The sequence below is a fragment of the Capra hircus genome, chromosome 14, assembly GCF_001704415.2.
Source record: "Capra hircus breed San Clemente chromosome 14, ASM170441v1, whole genome shotgun sequence".
NCBI classification, from domain to species: Eukaryota; Metazoa; Chordata; class Mammalia; order Artiodactyla; family Bovidae; genus Capra; species Capra hircus.
The window spans coordinates 48,778,408-48,802,348 of record NC_030821.1 but is presented as its reverse complement, the minus strand read 5'-3'; the positions used below and the strand labels follow the sequence as shown (position 1 = coordinate 48,802,348).

General features: G+C 40.8%; 1 protein-coding gene across 2 annotated transcripts in view; it reads left to right on the top strand.

The window, feature by feature from the left end:
* The window catches only part of SULF1 (sulfatase 1), a 192,387-nt gene that overhangs the window by 37,400 nt on the left and 131,046 nt on the right, over positions 1–23,941 (top strand). For both annotated transcript variants that reach the window (XM_018058433.1, XM_005689044.3), the window contains exon 2: positions 2,188–2,281. The gene's annotated coding sequence lies outside the window, so the exon portion shown is untranslated. The remainder of the gene's footprint in view (positions 1–2,187; positions 2,282–23,941) is intronic.

The window sequence follows — 23,941 nt, the reverse complement described above, 5'->3', positions numbered from 1 at the left end:
CCGGCCGCTCCCAGTAGTAGATTCTGAATAGCCACAGAAAGGATGTTGTTTGACATTAGGCTATGATCCAGCATGACCACAGCCAGATACTGGAAGCCTCAAAGTCAAATGTAAATTTTTATTTTGGAAGATCACAGGGTATCATGCATAATTATAAACATAAGCATTTATATGTCTTCCAGGAACATATTTTTAAAAATAGAGATCTCCATGATGCTTATAATAATTTATAATGTTAGAGAGTATAGAAGTTCTCCTGGAACTCACCAACTCCCAGGCTGAGAAGCACAGGGGCAGAGTTGAAAGACTGACTGGGCTGGATATGACAGATGACAGCATGGTGGAAAGGGGTGGAGGAATTGATCTGCCAGGAATGGAAAAAGACATAAGGGCAAGAGTGGGTGAGAGGAAGAGTCCAGCAAGGGGAAGCCACCTGCAGGGAGGTCCTGCCACCACAATTTCTCTAAGAGTGAAGCTTCCAGAACAGAGCAGAGGACCTGGGACTGTCCATATTTAAGCTGAATCATCAGAGTCAGTTCAGAACAAGAAGAGATTCCAGGTCTACTGCATTGAAATAATCTACACCCATTAACTCTGAGAATATTCATTAATGAAGAGGTCAGAGAGTTCCAAAGGAAACGTCTTAACATTATTATATGAGCAAGAGAAACATTTTTTCAATTTCCAATTATTTATTGTTATTATGTAGAAATATGATTAATTTTTAAACTTTATTTATTTTTAATTGAAGGATAATTGCTTTACAGTATTGTGTTGGTTTCTGCCAAACATCAGCATGACTCAGCCATAGGCATACATATGTCCCCTCCCTCTTGAACCTCCTTCCCACCTCCCTCCCCATCCCACCCCCTCTATGTTATTACAGAGCCTCGGTTTGGGTTCCTTGAGTATTCCGTATGTAAAATAGCTAGCTGATGGGAATTTGCTGTAAGAGAAATATTTTTTAAATGCAGAGGAAATTTGGAGTGGTGAAATAGTGTGTGTTGTTCTTCTTTTCTTAAAGCTTATATATCTGAGAGCTTATATTTCTTTATAAGATGTATATACAATATTTCTTCTCTTTCTTCCTCCTTTTTATTGATTTTACAAATGAGAATGAGCTTTAATATAATTTTGGCCAATTAAGAGTTTATCCCTTTTTTAATTGGCGTATAGTTGCTTTACAATGTGGTATTAGTTTCTTCTGTACAGTGAAGTGAATTAGCTCTGTGTTTACATATGCGTGCGTGTCTCCCAGTCACTTCTGACTCTGTGTCCTCATGGACTGTAACCCGCCAGGCTCCTCTGTCCATGGAATTTCCCAGGCATGAATACTGAAGTGGGTTACCATTTCCTACTCCAGGGGATCTTCCCGACTCAGGGATCGAAACTGCATCTTCTGCAACAGGGAGGCAGTTCTTTACAGCCTCTCTTTTTTGATTTCCTTCCCATGTAGGTCACCACAGAGCACTGAGTAAAGTTCCCTGTGCTATACAGTAGGTTCTCATTAGTTATCTGTTTTTATTGTCTTTTATGTATCATATCTGCATTTATTTATGTTAAATGCATACATAAACACCGTATTTATGTTAAAATGTGCTCTTCATGGCAGCAAGATGGTTTCATCCAATACTGAATGCATTAAACTGGGTATTTCCTCTTATTCTAAGTATCCAAGTTAATTTTAGTTACTTATATTTTTCACCTCTCCTAAATGCAGAATAGAAACAAATTTACCACTTGGAAATGCTTGCTTTGCTACTCATCAAATAACCACTTGCAGTCACTTTAGATTTTATGATTCTGCACATATTCCTTTAAAATAGGTCTTAGCAGCTGAAATTAGACGTCATTCAACTTTTAAACTTGGAACACTTTGTAAACCTTTCAAGAGAAACTCTTCTTTATTGACTTTATGAAATCCAGTCAGAGAATAATATGAAATGAATATAATGGAAAGTCTTTCCCTAGGTGAATAGAAAGTCAAATGGAAACTTCTATAAAAGGACCGAATGACCCACAATACTTCAAAGTCTCTTGGAGTGACTGTAGGAAACTCAGTCTGAATGAAATTTAGAGAATGCTCTTCCTAATGACATCCTCCTATGAAGGTGTGAAAGGCAACATCTGAAAGATAAATCGCTAATGAAATGCTCCTGATGGCATTCTTGCTTTCCTCTGTTGTAGGTGCTGACGGCCAGCCCCATCATCTGAGGGAGGTGAATTTGGCAAATGACATGCAGGTTCTCCAAGACAGAGTAATCACAGAAAATTGTCAAAGGTACTCAATATCAGATATTGATCTCTGTCTCTTTTTTTTATTAATTGAGGTTTGTTTGTTTTGACTGCACTGTGTGGCATGTGGAATCTTAGTTCCCTGACCAGGGATCAAACTCACATCCCCTTTTTGGAAGCAGAGAGTCTTAACCGCTGGACAACCAGATGAGTGCATACTCAGTCATGTCTGACTCTTTGTGATCCCATAGACTGTAGCCTGCCAGGTCCCTCTGACTATGGAATTTTCCAGGCAAGAATACTGAAATGGGTTGTCATTTCCTATTCCAGGGGATCTTCCCAACCCAGGGATCAAACCTAAGTCTCTTGCCTCTCCTGCATTGGCAGGCATATTCTTTACCACTGTGCCACCTGGGAAGCCCTCAGGGAAGTCCCAAATATTGATTTCTTGGTTAATTAAACCATGACACTAGCAATACCTGAGTACTCCATGTCACTTGGAGAGGGTAGCATTTCATAGATGGGGAATTATCAGAAAATGAGGAGTTGATAATTCTGCTCTTCCCTATAGCACTCTCTTCCTTTTTGGCTGAAAAAGCTAAAAGGCAGAATCACTGCATGATATTTTCTTCAGGAATGGCAAAAGAACCATCTGAAGAATCATGTTGGTTTATTAACATTTTATGAGCTATTCCAGAAGCTCAGGGGAATTCCAGGGGGTTGTTCATGGCAGGTCTGCTATGCCCAGTCATCCACAATTTCGCGTGAAGACTGCAGGTGTCATCCATGTTGTTCACAGCTTAACCTCATAGTTTCTCTCCTCAGTCAGAAACATTGGTGCCTAGAGTGTTGTTGAGCCAGGGCGAGCCACAGAGACCCACCTCAGCAATACAGCCTCGGTTGTGAAAACATTCTTAGGGGTGTTGACTCATATGAGTTTATACCACACCCCCTCCCCATGAGTTTTTCTCAAATGTCAACATTGAAAGTTGTTTCCACCCACAGTGAAAACTAACACCATGGAAACTGTTGAGCTCCTCTTGGTTTTTTCAGCTCATCGAAATCATTGCCCTTTGCTTGATTTTCATTCTAATTCTTATGTTAACCTAGGTTGACCTGGAATAAGTCCTTTAATCACCAAAAAGCTCATGAACGTCACACAAGCAAAACAAAACAAAAATTTTCAAGTCTGACCTAAATTTCTGGTTTGTCTTTTGAGGGTTGATGTCTCCAGCTTTTCTTTCTAATACTTATGGAATTCAACATTTTGTCCTCATATTACAGATTGCAAGGGAAGAAGGGAAATAGCTGGAAACATTGGGGGTGGGGGTGGACCAGGGTTGCTTCTTTGACGTAGTCATGAGCACTGGCAGTTCTCTAATTCTCAGAGCTTTGTCTGCAGGTGGCCTGGGGTCTCACCAGTAATGTATTAGATTCCTGTTATTCACAAGCTAAATCAACAGTAGGAGAAGACAAGCTGAAATTTAGGTCTTCTTTACTTTGAAACTCCAAATGGGAGAGGAAAGTATTCCAAAGCAAACTGAAAATGATACCTGTTTAGGAATAAGCTCAATAAACAGTACAACTGTGACTTCTTAAATCTGCTTCATCATCTTGAGTCAGTTTACCAGTTTTTCTTGTGAACCTCTCATCCAATGTACCCATTTTTCTGTAGGAAAGAAAGAAGTTGTTCTTGGGCATCATGTCATTCAAAATTAACGATAGAAAAGGGTGGAAAACCCTTAATACTGGAGGTCACCCTGTATCATCCCAAGAGGTCACTCCAGACCTGCTTTCTCAAAGCATCTTTCTGAGTTTCTCTTGAGCTATGAAGAGACCACTTTGCTGGGATGCATGTTGTTTATTATCTGGCCAATATTCTTTCAGAGCTTTCCTGGTGTTTCTGACAGTAAAGAATCTGCCTGCAAAGCAGGATTCGATCCTGGGTTTGATCCCTAGGTTGGGAAGATCTCCTGGAGAAGCACGTGGCAACCCACTCCAATATTCTTGCCTGGAGAATCCCATGGACAGAGGAGCCTGGCAGGCTACAGCCCATGGGGTTTCAAAGAGTTGGACACAACTGAGCACTAAGCACAATATTCTTTCACACATTTCTCCCTTTAATGAGTTGTTTCACCACTTTAAGTATTATATCCTTTCATTTCTCAGCCTGTCCTTATGATGAGAAAATAGAATGCATTTACTCTAATACTGGATGAAATCAGAATCACTTGCTCAAATTTAACACACATGACACTTATTTCCTAAAAATCTGCAGAACCCTGTTAGAGCCAACTCTAGTCTGCTGTTTTCATCTTTTGGACTGGAAAATTTAGGGTCTGACCAGCTGCCAGCTTCAGAGATCTCTGCCCCTCTTCCTCTATAATTTGAGCTGGATTAGATAGGTAGCTAAGACCCTTCCCACTGCCACATCTGTATTCTCATAGCTGTAGTCCTCCCAGCTGGCAAATTTTGTAGAAAGAAATGGGTCCTTTCTGTGTAGGAACCATTTTAATGAGTCTTAAGTTTTCAAAATGCTGCCGTGTGCATTTTGACTGGCTTTCTGCTCATGTCATTGGGGTATAAAGTCCTTTCATTTGCTATTTTTCCAGCTTTAAGAACTGCTTACCTGAAGCTCATTGAACTTGGCATCACCTCCAAAACACATAGCATAAGAAACAAAACCAGGAGATGTCATAAAGCAGATCTCAGAAGCTGGCCAAGCATCCCCTGGCTGTTTGTTTGCCAGAAGGTTCTCTCTTGTTCCAAGGAGAGATAGGTATAATAAGACATCGAAAGGACAATTAAATTTCACAGCTTGGGGGAGATTTTTGAGAGCTCTTGTCAAAAATGTTCACACCTGTGGTACAGGCTGTTATGTTTTGTGGAGCCTGGTATTCAGCTTGAAGTGCACCTGCCAAAATCTGAATGGCTGCTATTGTACCTTCTGGACTCAAAAACTGCACTGTCAGACGAGGTTTGGTGCACACAGATGGGATAGTTTAAAACAGCGACTATGTTGTTTGTAAGGAAATTAAGACCTTTCCTAGCCCTGTGGATGCTTTTTGGGGATGGAAAATGTTAAAAGCATGCCTTAGCTGTGTTGCCCTGGCACTTTATTTATTTTTATTACCTTAATTATTTAAGTTATACTCAAATATCTTAATTTAAATTTGAGTATTTTTTAAAAATCGTCTGTAGACTGTAATAGTAAACAACATCTTTTCAAAGAATCAATTTCATATGTGGACCCTAAAAGCCAGTAACATTATTCTCATCTTGGTATCTGAGGGCATGTAAATCTTGCTGCCGAGTATATAGAGCTGACGGCGCACGCTAAGAAGCAGACTCTTGTGACCACCCTTACCCTTAACATTTCTCATGAAAAAGGTCAATTTAGGACTCAAAATCTTAATGTCAGTTAAAATCATGTATTTGTTGTAAAAACAATATAATTGCTACCTAATGGGAACTTTTTTTTAAGTTAAGAAGCACACATGCTTAACCCAAACCCATAAATCTTTTCTAGGTGAATACATGCTAGGTGGAATCCTAGAAAATTGCAGCTAACTGGCTATTTTTTACCTACAAAAGCAGTAATTTTATATGGTACTACCTAGTGGTTTACATAGTTGGAAACTTGGAGGATGGACAATTTTACTCGGATTTTTTTTCGCCTACCTTTCTATCAAAACAGTGTCCAATTTCTGCATTGTCTTCATTTTTCATAGTTTAAAGTTGTGTATCATCTTCCATTACATGGATGTGGGAAATAAGTTGTTTTTTCTTTTTCCTTGTAAAAGAAAATACTCAAAACCTCACAGTCGGTACCTTCTCTCCCAGGGCCATTCAGTTTGTCTGCATTCTTGTGCTCTGTCTGTCTGTTTTGGGCTGCACTGGGTCTTCATTGCTGCGCAGGCTTTTCTCTAGCTGCTGTGCACAGACTTACTGTGGTGGCTTCTCTTGTTGGGGAGCATGGACTCCAGGGCTCATGGGCTTCAGTAGTTGTGGCTCCCAGGCTCTAGAGTAGTTGTGGTGCACGGGCTTAGTTCCTCCACCATATGTGGAATCTTCCCAGACCAGGGATCAAACCCGTGTCTCCTGCATTGGCAGGTGAATCTTTACCACTGAGCCATCAGGGAAGCCCTCCTCATGCTGGTTTTTAAAATAGGATCTTCTCCCGCATCATCCATCCATCCATCTGTATTAAAATACTTTCACATACGAGTCTTTCAATACAAATCTATGTGATAAAGGAAGTGTTAGTTCATGCAAGTATACAAACACGCACACATGGTATGTATGTAGTTAAATGAATCTGTTTAGACAATATACCCTCCAAGTCGATGAACTTGTACTTAAAGAAAACCCAACTCAGAGTCAGACACGACTTAACAACTAACTAACAACAAGTAGTAACAACTCCAGTGGGACAAGAAACGTTGCGCCCATCAGGCTGTGCCACCTTCACCTGGCTTCTCTGTTCTCGTCTGACTAGGACCCGGCAGATGACCCTCTCAGTCTTCTCTGACTGCCATCAGACTCATGCTTTGTCTCCTGCATCCGAGAAGCAAACTGTAGCAGTGTTGACCCACCAGAGGAAACCCTTTTCTCTTGCCCTCATGACACATTCCGGCAGGAAGTTCAGAGGAAAATAACAATTCCGGTGAAGATGAGGAATGGGGAATGGGAGGGGGGAAGCAGCTTAATTATGATGAGCCTGGGGACTGGGGGCTGGGAATAGTCACAAGTGGAGATCAAGAAAAAGAATGGGATGATGTCATTCTTTACGAGGACACTCACTGAAATGGAATCAGGTCACACACAATGATCTGTTCTCTGCCCAGATGCATTGTGTTAACAAGAGATTACTTTGTGGTCATGCTTCTTAGGAGGGGTCTAAGGACCCTGTTCACATTAAGATCTTCCCCAAGACATCTTTAAAATGGATAAGAAGGGCAGAACCGTTTCATCCAGTGCTGAAAAATGGCCCACACTAGGTTTACAGCATTTTTTAAGACCACTGAGTTTAGGACAGAGTGTCCGAATTCTTACAACATAGTGAATTTCAAGAAGCAGAGCGTAATGACATGGCTTGGTATCAGGCCAGAGATCTTAAACTGGTGCCCTTTCTGGTAGGATAATTCTGAAGTTAAAATGGAATATATTTCTCAGTAGAAAGTTGGCACTTCCTGAAAAGAAATACTGCCTTGTACCATGGTAAGACATTTTTAGGACTGATTAATTCTGCTTGCAGAGGAAGCATTTGATCTGTGTCGATCTTGAGTTCCTAGTACCCCTGATGGCGGATATATTCAATTTTTAAGTCCCTTCTCTCAATGGTGTCCTGATTTCACCTCATTCATCTGCTTAGATTTTGCAAGAGTGCATCACAATTACAAATGAAGGTTAGATTTTCTAGGAAGTTAGCCCTGGAATAGTTAGTTACATGATAGGTTCAAATCCTGTTATTAAGATTCTGTTGTATTGCATTAATAGGCTTCATACAAATAAGTCATTGTCTGAGACCTTTTTTAAAGGATATTTTTGCTGCATGAGTCTTTGCAATAGAACTGAAACCTTGCAGCCTTTTTACACTGTCATCTGTGGTTTAGAGTATCTGTAAAAATGAAGGTTTGATTTTGGTAAACCACTGGTATTCAGGTGCTTGTTTGTATCTAGGGACAAGGTCTTTCTCTCTCTTATAGAGTATACAGAGATGTAAAAGTAAAATTGGGTTAAAGTGGGAATTCGTGTTTGTCATATGACTTTGCTCACTGATGACTAGAGAACTTGTGTGGTAAGTTAGGGCAGAGGTGAGGTGATGATGTACATGTCACAAAAGTATGTGAAAACTGTTGCAGATTGTGGCTATCAACATGAAAAGAGGCATGTTTTGAAAGAATCCTATTCTGAGCAGATTTTGAAATGAACTGCAGTGATTTCTGCTAACCTTATTGTTGATTGCCAGGTAATTAGGCTATGGGGCTTCCCTGATAGCTCAGCCATTAAGAATCCACCTGCAATGCAGGAGACCCAGGAGATGAGGTTTTGATCCCTGGGTCAAGAAGATCCCTTGAAGGAGGAAATAACAACCCACTCCAGTATTCTTCCCTGAAAATCTCATGAACAGAGAGCGTGGCATGCTACAGTTCACGGGGACACAAAGAGTCAGACATGACTAAGCAACTGAGCACAATTAGGCTATAGGACCTTTGAGGGAAAATAATTATTTAAAGATTTTTAAAATAACCAAAATATTTCCCCAAAAAATATTTTCAGCACCATCAGGAGTTCCCAAATTTTCAAGACAGTGTTTTATTTTATTTTTTTTTCTAGTTGGCATTAAAAAAATCTGAGGCCATGATCAAAAGTTGACAATGGCAGCTAAATAAGGCAAGTGTTTAAGGCAAGTGGATTTCTTTGTAAGAAAATACACTGCTTACAAAGAAAATCAATTAGGTGTAGCTACTTACAATGAAATTTACCATAAAATTAATTTTAAAATTATTTACTTTTACAGTTTTACCAAGAAAAGATTGGATGTATTTTCTGCATTAAAATTTGTTTATTCTACTTTGTATGACTCTCTCTAGGTCCACCTAATAGTGCCAATAGTAAAGGGCACCATTTCATTCCTCCTTATGACTGAGTAGTATTCCATTGTATATATGTCCCACATCTTTATCCATTCCTGTGTTGATGGATATTTAGGTTGCTTCCATGTCCTGGCTATTGTAAACAGTGCTGCAGTGAACATTGGTATATCTTTTGGAATTATGGTTTTCTCCGAGTATATGCCCAGGAGTGGGATTATTGGCTTATATGGTCGTTCTATTTTTAGTTTTTAGTTTTTTAAGAAACCTGCATATTGCTCTCCATAGTTCCTGTATCAGTTTACGTTCCTATTAACAATGTAGGAAGGGTCCCTTTTCTCCACACCCTCTGCAGCATTTACTGTTTATAGACTTTTTGATGATGGCCATTCTGATTGGTATGAGATGGTACTTCATTGTAGTTTTGATTTGCATTTTCTTATAATCTGTGATGTTGAGCATCTGTTCACATGCCTTTTGGGCATCTGTACTCCTCTTTGGAGAAATGTCTGTCTAGGTGTTCTGCCCATTTTTGATTGGATTATTTTCTTGGTATTGAGTTATATGAGGTAAGAATGCCCTAACAGAGTTAAACCCACCCTACACTATTCATAGGCATCTGATCTGGCCAGACATGATGGGACTCAGCAATGTCCAGGAGCCATGGGAGAAGCCAGTTAGCATATCAGTGTTGTGCTGGAAGGGGTATGGACAGTCTGTGGATATCCAAAGAATCCTGGCCTACACTGAGGGTTGATTGCATTTTTTGTTTACTCTGTAATTTTCTATACAATTAGCATATGCTTGTCTCCCTTCCCTCCATGGGCTGTTGTAAATATAAGATAAAAGAAGTAAAAGTACCTTTGGAGGGAACAGATGTTTGGAGCCACTCAAACACGACCTATTACTGTTGGATTAAAAGGCTAAGATATTGCGTGGTATTCATTAGTTCCCTTCAGACTGTTCTTTCCCAGCACCTTATTTCTCCCCCCTTATTCTTTCAGTTTTATATCTCTTCCAGTAAACTAATCGCAATGTGTATTTTGATGGCTGGCAAAAATTCAAAAATGCTTTGCATACACAGGAGGCTATAGAATCACTCAGATTATAACTACATATTCAGTGCATTTAAAAGAAACGCTTCAAAATGAAATACCTTTACTAGTTGAAGCATTAAAAATAGGAGTGAAAAGATTAGCTCCTACTATATTATACACTTGAAGCTGTTGGAATTCAGGTTAGGAAAAAGATGTGCAAGGTTAACTAACTGGGAATGGGGACTGTTGCTTGCAATATCTTGTTGACTGGCTCCTTTTGCATGAAAATGGATTAAGAAATTGCCATCATCTGCATCCCCTAGACAGAGGTCAGAGAGGAAAAAATTACATCCTTCTGCCTTTTGTCAGTGCTTGTCACAAGACTGCCTTTTTCTTAAGGAAATACTCCATTTTCTGGTTGCTTTTCCACCCCGAGCACTGACTTACAGAGGAATTTCTTTCAAATGTCAGTACAGTGTCAGTTTAGTAGTTTGTGGAGAAATATCAATAACCTCAGATATGCAGATGACACCACCCTTATGGCGGAAAGTGAAGAGGAACTAAAAAGCCTCTTGATGAAAGTGAAAGAGGAGAATGAAAAAGTTGGCTTAAAGTTCAACATTCAGAAAACAAAGATCATGGCATCTGGTCCCATCACTTCATGGGAAATAGATGGGGAAACAGTAAACAGTGTCAGACTTTATTTTGGGGGCTCCAAAATCACTGTGGATGGTGACTGCAGCCATGAAATTAAAAGACGCTTACTCCTTGGAAGGAAAGTTATGACCAACCTAGATAGCATATTGAAAATCAGAGACGTTACTTTGCCAACAAAGGTCTGTCTAGTCAAGGCTATGGTTTTTCCAGTGGTCATGTATGCATGTGAGAGTTGGACTGTGAAGAAAGCTGAGTGCCGAAGAATTGATGCTTTTGAACTGTGGTGTTGGAGAAGACTCTTGAGAGTCCCTTGGACTGCAAGGAGATCCAACCAGTCCATTCTGAAGGAGATCAGCTCTGGAATTTCTTTTGAGGGAATGATGCTAAAGCTGAAACTCCAATACTTTGGCCACCTCATGCGAAGAGTTGACTCATTGGAAAAGACCCTGATGCTGGGAGGGATTAGGGGCAGGAGGAAAATTGGATGACAGAGGATGAGATGGCTGGATGGCATCACCGACTCGATGGACGTGAGTTTGAGTGAACTCCGGGAGTTGGTGATGGACAGGGAGGCCTGGTGTGCTGCGATTCATGGGGTCGCAAAGAGTTGGACACAACTGAAGGGCTGAAACATCACTTCTAAGTGAAAGGAAGGGAATGTAACTTACATTTCTAATTGGAAATCCATCTTAGTTTAAAAGATTTTCTCTCTAACTAGAGAAATACTAAGACAGGCTTTGTATGATACAACTTGTGTCTGGATGGAGTATACACTCAGAAGGTGTGTGGAAGTCTCATTAAAGATTTCTCTCTGAAAGCTTAGTACAATACCTGTACCAGAGATTGTACATGAGAAATACCTGTATTTGGAAGAATATAGAATTTTTTATGGAAGTCTCTTAAAAATCTATGATGCTTAAAATTTCTGGACATGGGAAATTTCCTATAATTAGAATTGTTGTTGTTTAGTCGCTAACTCATGTCTGACTCTTTACAATTCCATGGACGGGAGGCCCGCCAGTCTCCTCTGTCCATGGGATTTTCCAGGCAAGCATACTGGAATGGGTTGCCATTTCCACCTCCAGAAGATCTTCCTGACCCAGAGATCGAACCTACATCTCCTGCATTGCAGGTGGATTCTTTACTGCTGAGCCACTGGGGAAGCCCGTAATTAGAATAATGTTACCTAATTAGTTAAAATGTCCCTAAAATCATGCAGGCGAACTAGAGATCAAATTGCCAACATCCGTTGGATCCTAAAAAAGCAAGAGAATTCCAGAAAAAACATCTACTTCTGCTTCATTGACTACAGTAAACCCTTTGACTGTGTGGATCACAACGGTGGAAAATCCTAAAGGGGGAATACCAGACCATCTTAACTGCCTCCTGCGAAAGCTGTATGCACATTAAGAAGCAACAGTTAGAACCGGACATAAACAATGGACATAAACTGGACATAAACAATGGTTCCAAACTGGGAAAGGAGTACTTCAAGGCTATATATTGTATCATCACCCTGCTTATTTAACTTATATGCAGAGTACATCATGAGAAATCCCAGGCTGGATGAAGCACAAGCTGGAATAAAGATTGCTTGGAGAAATATCAATAAACTCAGATATGCAGATGACACCACCCTCATGGCAGAAAGGAAAGAGGAACTAAAGAGCCTCTTGATGAAAATGAGTGAGGCGAGTGAAAAAGCTGGCCTAAAATTCAACATTAAAAAACAAAGATCATGACATCCGGTCCCATCACTTCATGGCAAATAGATGAGGAACAATGGAAGCAGTGACAGACTTTACTTTTTTGGGCTCCAAGATCACTGCAGATAGTGACTGCAGCCATGAAATTAAAAGACACTTGCTCCTTGGAAGAAAAGTTACAGACAACTTAGACAGCATAATAAAAAGCAGAGATATTACTTTACCAATAAAGGTCCATCTAGTCAAAACTATGGTTTTTCCAGTAGTTATATATAGATGTGAGAGTTGGACCATAAAGAAGGCTGAGCACTGAAGAACTGATGCTTTTGAACTGTGGTGTTGGAGAAGACTCTTGAGAGTCCCTTGGATAGCAAGGAGATCAAACCAGTCAATCCTAAAGGAAATCAATCCTGACTATTCATTGGAAGGACTAATGCTGAAGCTAAAGGCCTGACTCATTTGAAAAGACCCTGATCCTGGAAAATATTGAAGGCAGGAGGAGAAGGGGCGACAGAGGATGAGATCGTTGGATGGCATCACCAACTCAATGGATATGAGTTTGAGCAAGCTTCTGGAGATGGTGAAGAACAGGGAAGCCTGGTGTGCTGCAGTCCATGGGGTCACAAAGAGTCAGTCACAACTGAGCAACTGAAAAACAACTACAGTTCAGAAGTATTCCAGTCTTAAACACACACACACACACACACACACACACACACACACACACACACGCATGTATACAAACCACAGTACTGATAATTTATTCCTACTCTATAGGTCAACTCAGGGTTCATACAATATTGCTGTTATCAAAACAACAGACTTTTAATGCTTAATCACATTTTATCCAAAGGATTCTTAAAATTCCCTTTTGTTTCTGACTGTATGACTGGTTCCCTTCAATGAAAGGCTGCAGTTTTGTAGGTCAAGAAACTCAGCTATGAATGCAATGTTGGTTCATTCTTTCAGTTACTTTCTGCAAGTCCACATTTTCATCTTTGTGCTTTGATTACACAGCCTACCAGATGGAAATAATAATTTGATCTGAAAAACCCCAGTGTGGGACAGATTGAAGGCAGAAGTAGAAGGAGGCATCAGAGGATGAGATGGTTAGAGAGCATCACCCATTCCGTGGACCTGAATTTGAGCAAACTCTGGGAGATAGTGAAGGACAGAGAAGCCTGGTGTGCTGCAGTCCATGGGGTTGCAAAGATCGGACACGACTTAGTGACTGAACAACAGCAACAGCGTGATTGTGAAGGAGCCCTTAAATTCTAAGATAGGATAACAAAAGCTGGTTCATTGTTGAGGGACATTTTTTCAAAATGATTGTACTTGTTTAAAGCCAGAGTGAGATTATGTTTAGAGAGCAGTGATTTAAGTTTGTGGTTCCAGAACTGTTCAAAACTGAAGATTTTCTTTCTTAGTTTTTCTCCAACATTTTCCTCCTTGATTTACATTCCCCAGTTAAGAATTTAATGTGAACCTTTGCCAAAGCCTCAGGTTCCACCTGGTTTGGGGTTGAAACCACATGAAGCCACTGAATTTTGCATAGTTTCCATTTGAAATGATGTATCAGCTTAGTTTCTCTTTCTCTATGAGCCAGGCTTACAGGAAACTTGGCCAGGCTTTTGATAAACCTGTTTGGACTTTTGATTTTTATATCAGACCCTAAAATAAGTCCACTCACCTTGTTCCATCTTCCGAAAAGCTCTTATTATAATGTCCCCAGGTCTGTATGGTAGTGCCTAGTGATTGAAGCACAGTTACATTTGTTTTAATATAACATGGGGAGAATTTTTCAGCTACTTAGAACCCACTCTGATTGGGAAACCAGTTAAACTCTGTAACAGAAGCTCTTACTGTCAGGCATAACACTTTAGGGAAAGAATTTTTTCCAAAGTCTCAACAAAAGGGTTTTCACGTAAATAGCTCAGTTCGAGGCGGTTAATTCACTTTTGTTGTTGTTCCTTCCTCCCCTTGTGCATTCCTTCATTCAACAATTATTCATCAGCAGCTGCCCCACAACATGCCAAGCCTTGTTCTAGGTACTGGGGATTCTTAGTGTGCCACCAAAGTATTTAGACATTTGTGGATCTCAAGTTTTAGTGACAGAATAGAGAAAATAAAAGGAAGCATAATAATAAGATCAAATATATACAGTATATTAGAAAGTAGTGAGTACTATGAAATGAAAGAGAAGTTGAGTAAGAATTATAGTCGGAGTTGGTAACAGTGTTAAGGAGGGTTCATAAGGAAAATTTTATTGAGATGCAAGATTAGAATAAGACTTGAAAGTGGTGAGGAAGTAGCAGCCAGATATCTTTTTTTTTTTTTTTTTTTTTTTCGTCATTTGGCTACACCATGCAGCATGTGGGGTCTTAGTGCCCTGACCAGGGATTGAATTTGTGGCCCCTGCATTGGAATTGCAGAGTCATAACCACTGGACCTCCAAGTAAGTCCCAGCAACCAAATATTTTGAGGAAGAGAATTCCATACAGAGAAAATAGCTACAGCAGAAGTCCCAAGATATGTACACATTAGAGGAATCACACGATGGCAGAAATAGAGTGAGGAAACAGAGAGTGGTTAAAAGAAAAAAAAAAATGAGGTCAACCAGTCATAATAGGCCACATGTGACCTGTGAACCATGAGAAGGATTTTGGCTATTTCCCGGGATGAAAGGGAAGTCACTGCAGGATTTTGTACAAAGGGACAGTACATTCTGATTTCTATTTAAAAACCTCTCTCTATCTGTCATGTTGAGAATAGCCTACAGATGGGCAAAGGTAAAAAGAGACTGATTACAAGGCTACTTAAAGAGATAAGAGTGCTTCTGATTTGATGATAGCCAGGAAAGTAGTAAAAAGTAATCAGATGCTAGCTATCTTCAGGGGTGGGTGGGGAAGAAAAGAAAAAAGAATCAAGGATGCTTCAAAAGTTTTGGCTGAAGCAACTGAAAGGATGGAGTTGTTCATTGAAATTAGAAAGGCTACACAGTCAGAAGAGCTCTGGGGAGGAAGATCAGGGTTCACTTTTGGAAATCAAGTTCAAAGTGTCTATTAGACCTCCAAGTGGAGAAATTGTTGAGTCAGCAGGCATTTGGATTTATGGGTCTGTATTTGGGAATAGAGGTTTGCATTTGGAAATCATTAGCATTGTATCAACAAAGATGTGAGTATAGACTGAGGAAAGAAGGAAAGACTAGCCTCTGGTGTTCCAACAGTTAAGAGGTCAAAAAGAAGAGGAGAGATTAACAGAAGATACTGAAGAGGAACCCAGGGAAATGAGGGAAGAAAAAGGATGGAGGAGTTTTCAGTTTTTTGGAAACTGAATAAAGACAGTGTTTCAAGGAGGAGAGTGAATAACTAGTTGGATGATGAGAATTGAGAACTGATGGTTGGATTTGTCTCCTGGGCAGTCATTAGTGACAAGTCTGAGAGCAACTTTGGTGAAGTAGAGGGAGAGAAAGTCTGATGGCAGTGGACATAAGAGAGAATGGGGAAGTGAAATTAAGACAGAAATATGGTGCCTTTTCCAAGGAGTTTGCTGCAAGCAGAGCAAAGAAATGTGGGGCATCAGCCAATGCCAGATCAAGAGGTCAAGAAGGTTTGTAAAAGATGGGAGAAAGAAGCATGTTTCTATGCTGATGGGAAGGATGGAATTTGGGAAGGAAGATTGATGATCTTAATGAAAGAGAGGAGGGTTGCTGGAGCTAAGATTTTTTGAATAGGCGAAAAGAAGTAGAAGCCAGTACACAGGTGTTGAATTGGCTTCAGACAGTGAAAGCATGGATGACTCATCTATTCTAGTAGATGATAAGGCAGGGTATTGGAGCAGACAAACTGGTAGATGAGCCTACCTGGGGAGTGGAATGGGAGGAAACCTGTGGAAGTTCTCTTCCAGTTGCTTCTATTGCTTCAGTGAAGTTTAAACCAAGGGTATCTGCTTGGGTGATGGGAGAGGAGTGTTGAGGATGCGAGGAGAGGCAAGGTGACATCTTAGAGAATGGAAGGGTGGTAGGACTAGGAGGGTCCAGTGTGGTTGCCCAGCTGGACTTAGGCCCATTCTTTGTTCAGTGACACATGTGCAGTTGAGGAGCGGGCAGGGAGTTGAATGTCACAGGGGTCGTGGTGCACCAACAAGGATGGCAGAGTGAGGGAGGAGGAAGTGGGTCAAGATCACAAAGACTCAATATCATGACTGTGTAAAATGACCTTGACCTGGTCAGGAGGGAAGTGAGGATGTCAAGAGAGGAAGGGCTGGCCCAAAGTGATTGGATCAAAGGACTGAATAGCCCCGCCACCGGGTCAGAGAATGGGCTTCCCTGGTGGCTCAGAGGTTAAAGCGTCTGCCTCCAATGCGGGAGACCTGGATTCAATCCCTGGGTCAGGAAGATCCCCTGGAGAAGGAAATGGCAACCCACTCCAGTATTCTTGCCTGGAGAATCCCATGGACGGAGGAGCCTGGTAGGCTACAGTCCACGGGGTCGCAAAGAGTCAGACACGACTGAGCGACTTCACCTTCACCTTCACCTTCGGGTCAGAGAATTGTTGGGGTTGGAATTGTGGAAAGATGACAGATGTCCAAGGGCAGCGGGTGTGAAATTGAGATGACAGGAAGTACTGGTTGGGGATTGACTACATTGGCCCCAGGAGTAGCTAGGGTAGAGGAAAGGTGGTCCAGAAGGGTAGAGACTATGGAGCTGATAAACTCACATCACAAACTTTGAAATTTCCAAGAGTTCAGAGAGTATAATAGTGGAGGAGGGGTGGGGCAAGTGAGAGTGAAGCAGAAACTAAAAATCACTTAGAAATGAGGAGAAATGTCCTGGGCTCAATCTATGGAATAATAAGCTATGTAATCTAATAACATGAGCTAAAATTTTTCATGCCTGAGTGTCTAACTCTTTATGACCCCATGGACGGAAAAGCCTCAGCCCACGAGGCTTTTCTGTCCATGGGATTCTCCAGGCAAGAATACTGGAGTGTGTTGCCATGCTCTTCTCCAGGGGATCTTCCTGACCCAGGGACTGAACCCATCTCTTTTAAGTCTCATGCATTGGCAAGCAGATTATTTACCACTAGCACCCCCTGGGAAGTCTATAAGATGAGAAATAAGAAAGCACACAGATATAAGGAGGAAGAGAGAGATGCAGGCCAGCTGGTGGTGGGCTGGCAGATGTTAAGAAATATTTGCATTTGGTTTTCTAATTTTCAACTTTCTGATTATTAAAAGATAGCATAGTTAGCCACAAACCTGGATAAATCATTGCATTTCATACGTAGTAACATTCTACCGGAAGGAATTTTTTCACTTTCCTCTGCTAGAAACTATCAAGATGCCCAGTAACTTGCTGCTTCTTATTTTACAGTGAAATAAACAGAAAAGTCCTTACAAAGGTGTTAACAAAAGAAGCACATAAAAGGAATCCAATTTAAGCATAGATCTAGGCTTGCTTTGTTGTTGCTGTTGTTTTAATCGTTAAGTCATGTTGAACTCTTTTGTGACCCCATGGACTGTAGCTTGCCTTTCTCCTCTGTCCATGGGATTGTCCAGGCAAGAATACTGGAATGGGCTGCCATTTCCTTCTCCATAAAGGCTTGCTTTATGGCAATAATAAACCAAGTATCTTCTCTGGGAAAAAGAGCTGAAATCTCTGAAGAACAGTGGATGGTGCTTTATATGTATCATTTCAGTTCAATTCATTTGCTCAGTCGTGTCCGACTCTTTGCAACCCCATGAACCACAGCACACCAGGCCTCCCTGTCCATCACCATCTCCCAGAGTTCACTCAGACTCATGTCCATCGAGTCAGTGATGTCATCCAGCCATCTCATCCTCTGTCGTCCCCTTCTCCTCCTGCCCCCAATCCCTCCCAGCGTCCGAGTCTTTTCCAATGAGTCAACTCTTCGCATGAGGTGGCCAAAGTATTGGAGTTTCAGCTTTAGCATCATTCCTTCCAAAGAAAGTGGATCAGTCCAATGATCAGTCCTTCCAGGGCTGATCTCCTTCAGAATGGACTGGTTAGATCTCCATGCAGTCCAAGGGACTCTCAAGAGTCTTCTCCAACACCACAGTTCAAAAGCATCAATTCTTGGACGCTCAGCTTTCTTCACAGTCCAACTCTCACATCCATACATGACAAGTGGAAAAACCATACCCTTGACTAGATGGACCTTTGTTGGCAAAGTAATCTCTCTGCTTTTTAATATGCTATCTATGCTAAATATTAAATTTATATTTAAATATAAATATTTAATATTTATATGTATAGTGGTGGCTTTATCACCCCTCTTTTGTGGCTTTGCATTTTCTCCTTATTCTAACAAAAGATCATTCAGATGTGAATTTGTTTTGATGATATCCATAAGGTTTTATGCCTGTGAAAGTAATTCACAGTGTTTATCCTGGAGGTGGCTCAGAGAAGACCATCAGATTTTTCTATTTTCATCATTATGCCATACTCCATTCTTGATGACATAGGAATATTTGGAAGAAATTTCCTGGAAGTCAGGAATGACACCCTGGTCAGATTCTGTACAAATCTGAGCCCACTAATTCTCAACAAGTGCTCAGTGGGACTGAGTCTCTGACTGTTAATCCTGTTTTAAGTTCCATTTTATAGTGGAAACAATTTCTATTTTCTCTGGAGTGAAATCAAGAAAGATGATCGGGTAGAAGTTCCCTGGAGTGATTTTCCTTTTCGTGTTTATGAGCCGTAACTTGCCTGTGGTGCGTAAGGGCAAGGATGACACCAAGTGACTTGTTTTTAAAAATTAGTAAAGCAGAGGAAGGGCTTCCCTGGTGGCTCTTAGTGGCAAAGACTCTGCCTACAATGCAACCCGGGTTCTATCCATGGGTTGGGAAGATCCCCTGAAGAAGGAAATGCAACCCACTCCAATATTCTTGCCTGGAGAATCCCATGGACAGAGAAGCCTGGCAGGCCACAGTCCATGGGGTTGCCCAGAGTCAGACATGACTTAGCAACTAAACAACCAAAGCAGAGGAAACCTTCTTCCTTGCACTTTTCTAGGAAATCAAGTAGAAAGAAAGAGTCAAATGGGGAAAGAACAGTAAGTAGAGGGTTTTCTTTTAATAAATTAGGATCTTGTTTATACTTTACTGTAGATGGCAATTATAAATTGCAATGAGTTTTCCACATGGCCAATTTTATGTGAAGTGAATTCTGTGGACTTCACTTGAAATGGCAGATCTCAATTATTCATTCATTTGATAAAACTCTTTGCATACCTTAAACGTGCAGGTTATCGTGAGGATATACTGTCGGGTGTGACTGCAGACTCTGTTCTCAGAAGTTTACATTCTCCCATGACCCTAAGACTGTGTGGTGTGAGTTGAAGATCCCTGCTGGTGTGATCAAAAGAAACTACATCTTTAAAGGGTCAATGAGTGGTCTTTAGCTCCTGGTACATATATCTTAGAACTCTTCAGTGGTTGATAATTCCAGCTCTGTTGTTTGTTAGAATAGATTTCAGGAAAATGATTAGAGGTTAATGATGTAAACAGCAAGATCCTACTGCAGAGCACAGGAAACTGTCGTCAATATCCTGGGATAAACCATAATGGGAAAGAATATGAAATACGTGTGTGTGTGTGTGTATGTATGAAAAAAAGTGGAAGTGTTAGTTGTTCTATCATGTCCAACTCTTTGTGACCCCATGGACTGTAGCCCACCAGGCTCCTCTGTCCATGGAATTCTCCAGGTGACAAGGATCAAACCCAGTCTCCTGCATTGCAGGCAGATTTTTTACCATCCAAGCCACCAGGGAAGCCCAAGAATACTGGAGTAGGTAGCCTATCCCTTCACCCTTCTCCAGCAGATCTTCCCGACCCAGGAATGAAAGCAGGGTCTCCTGCATTGCAGGTGGATTCTTTATCAGCTGAGACACACACATATACATATATATACGTATAACCGAATCACTTTACTGTATAGCAGAAATTAACACAACATTGTAAGTCAACTACACTTCAACAAAATAAATTTTTTTAAAAAGAAGTTAATAATGAAAATTGGCCAGATCATCCCAAGAACTGTAAAGTTTATAAGTACCAAATTGCTAACGTAACCAAATGCCAGACTTTTGCTTACACTTTCCAGCTTTAGAATGCTCAGGACTGTGACAGGAAGTATCTCCCAGTAACTTTTTCTGAGTGCAACAAAATCCCTTTTCTCATATTAGAAGTGCAGACAGAGAGGTCTCTTTATTCATTCTTTAAACAGAAAGGGCTTCCTCCCTGGGCTATCGTCTGTGTTTTCGTGCAAAGGAGAATTTAAAGGTATGGACATTTCTTCCCAAAGATCAACCTGTCTTTTCTTAAATTTGTATTTGATTAGTCAGTCTGTTAAAATGATTTCTTTTATTAGTCAATATTTTTAAATACTTCTATTTGAAAATACTTGTTTCTTGAAGCTTATAGAGAGAGGTGACTTGAGTTCCACTCAAGTTATGGGATTTGCTTCATGAGAAAGATAGCCAAAATAAAAAGAAAGTCAATAACCATCTCTTATAAGTGTCTGAAAGATAAGACTAATCCAAAATTATTTTAAACGCTCTAGAAATACAAATAATAAGATGTCAGTGTGAACGGTTCTCATTTGGTATCAGCTGGTAACTTCAGGATGGTCTTGAGAATTCTGCCTCGTTTGCTGAAGACTGCCTCCCTGAGAGGATGCCCCTTTGGGCAGAATACAGGCTTCCCAGGTGGTGTTAGTAGTAAAGAACCCTTCTGCCAATGCAGGAGATGCAAGAGACATGGTTTTGATACCTGGGTGGGGAAAATCCCCTGGAGGAGGGTCTGGCAACCGAGTCCAGTATTCTTGCCTGGAGAATCCCATAGACAGAGGAACTTGGCAGGCTACATTCCATAGGGTCACAAGGAGCTGGACAGGACTGGAGTGACTTAGCACACATGCGTGCAGACAAAATATATCAGTGCCCTTCAGGACAGATGCTGTGGATGCAAAAGTAGTTCATCTTTAGAGCTTCATTTTGACAGTTTACGGCAATATTCTCCATCTGTAAATTGTGTATACACAGAAAAGAGAAAATAACAGGGAGATAAAAACCCACTGGCTCGTAGATTGTCCCATAGAAGGCCTTGTAGTAGAAACGAAAATAATACAAAAACCTTACAATAGCCATGTCATTGGGGGCAAGTGAAAAGACAAGGCGAATGACCAGCAGAGAAAGAGGAAAGAACCAGAGGTCAGAAGCACAAAGGGCTCTGTGGAGAGGACCAAAGACCTCAGTCCAGATGCCCCAAGCTGGAGGACGGCTGGTGTCAGTGGGGGATTCCTGGGCAGCTTAGGGACTAGGCAGGCACAGGGTTTTGGTTTGCTTAAAATACATGTTATGTAAAAACCAGAATTCTGGGTATCGCCAAAGGATGTGTTTTTCCGCATGTTCCTGAGTAAACAGAGGATAGACCAAAAGCTAGACAGATAGATTAAATGAAAAATAAACAGCCCTTATCCATACAGATTTAAAGGCTTAAAAATGAATGAGATTCTCATTGTGTGGTTTCTGTCCATGTAGTGTGGACACATGTGTGCACGCACGCACATGTGCATATGTGTGTTTCTTTTTCTTTAGAATTGCAGCAAAAACGCAAGATGAAAAAAAGATGCTTGGATTACAAAATCCATATGTGTTTCACTGAGGTGGGGCAGAGAAAGACAATGATGAGGGAAATGAGAAAGAGGGAATTTGTAATTAGTTTGATGCACTACTTCCCCAACCCAGGATCATGCAATCAACTAAAAGAAGGCTAGTTTTGCTAAAGAATTTAAGCCAAACAACAAAAATGTGATCCATTCACCCAGTTTCTTCCTTTCCCAGTAACTCTTTTATGTCCAAGCCCACAGTCTCTATCTTTTTCTAATCCTTTTCAGTCTTCTCGCCCTTTGCCCCCACGTGACCTTTGGCACATTGCCTCCTAACCTTAAAATGAAGAGTTTAGAGTTTCAGGGAGATTTTGATGAAACCACCTGCTGTCCTCCTCTACTCTTTCTCCCACCAGTGAATTCCAATAGAATTGGCAGACTGTATAAATATGCTAATTTTCTGAACCCCCCTAAATCCTCAAGTCAACCGTTCTATGAGATCAGACAGTTGTCATCACTGGTTGGATCTCTTAATTCTCCCACCACTACTCAGGAATAAGAATGAAAAATCTTATAGACAGAAGTACATTCTGATGTCTTCTCTCACACAGAAAAATTTCAATCCAATTCTCAAAAGATGAGTCGGTTTAATATTGTACTTTAAGATTGAGTCCCCCCTTTTTTTTTTTCCTTGCAATACTTTTTTTTCTTTAATTATGTACTGGTAAACCCTGGCTAGAAAACTGGAATATTTGATTACCTAAAATTCTCTTTGAAAAATCCAATTGTCAGATATACAAGTGTTAGTAGACAGAGTCATATCAATGATGAGGATGAAATGAGAGGTCCAAGCATGCCTTTGGAGTTATCTGTACTGGTGAAGCAGTCTTCTTGGGGAAGATGGGGGATTGTGGTTAAAAAAATAAGTAGAAACTGTAATGGGGGTAATATGTTTAGGTTGTGAAAATAAATGGGTAACAAAAATGGTAATACTTACCAGGAGCTTTCTGTGTGCTAGCTACGGTCCTAAGAACTTCACATATATTAGGTGATTTAACCTTTAGAAGATCTATGAGGTGGACACTATCATCTTTATTGATGGGGAAACTTCGGTCCGGAGTTTAACTTGTGCAAGTTCTCACAGCTAGCATACAGCAGAGCCCAGATCAAAACCCCCAGCTTGTTAGATTCCCAAACTCAAAGTTATTAGAAACTGCTGTGAAGAACTGACTCACTGCGAAGAAGTGACTCATCGGAAAAGACCCTGATGCTGGGAAAGATTGAAGGCAGGGAACAACAGAGGATGAGTTGGTTGGATGGCATCACTGACTCAATGGACATGAGTTTGAGCAAGCTCAGGGAGTTGGTGATGAACAGAGAAGCCTAGCATGCTGCAGTCCATGGGGTCGCAAAGAGTCAGACACGACTGAGCAACCAAGCTGAACTGACTGTGATAAATGAGGAAAGAGTACTTGTACACAAGAACGAGAAAACAATTAACGATCTTCTGAAAAGCCATTAGAAAATTCCTTTGAACCATCACTGATAGAGCTGTTAAACTTTCAGGACGCTTATACTCTCTAGACTCATCAGTTATTAGCAGTTAACAGTAGCTCTTACTACAAAACTGAAAGGTGACTTCAGTCACTTATGAAATGAGTTTTCTTTAGAATCTTATTATATTAGTTATCTATCATTGCATTAAAAATGACTCTGAATGTTTGTTGCTTAAAGCGACAGTCAACACTTATTATCTCATATAACTTGGAAGGCTCAGGAATTTCAGGAAGTTCTGACTCAGAGTCATTCGTGACATGTTAGTCCAAGACCTTAACCCAGGCCTGAAGCCATCTGAGAGACTGATTGGGTTTGGTGGATCCTCTTCCAAGATGGCTCACTCGGATTAGTGCTGGATGTTAACAGGAGGCTTCAGTTCCTTGCCAAGTAGACCTCTCTTCATGGAGCTGCTGAGAGTCCTTACAACGTGGCAGCCTGCTTTCCCCAGAGAAGGTGATCCAAGGCATTGAGTCAGAGCAGCAGTGATTTCTATGACTTGACCTCGTGATGGAAGTCACACTC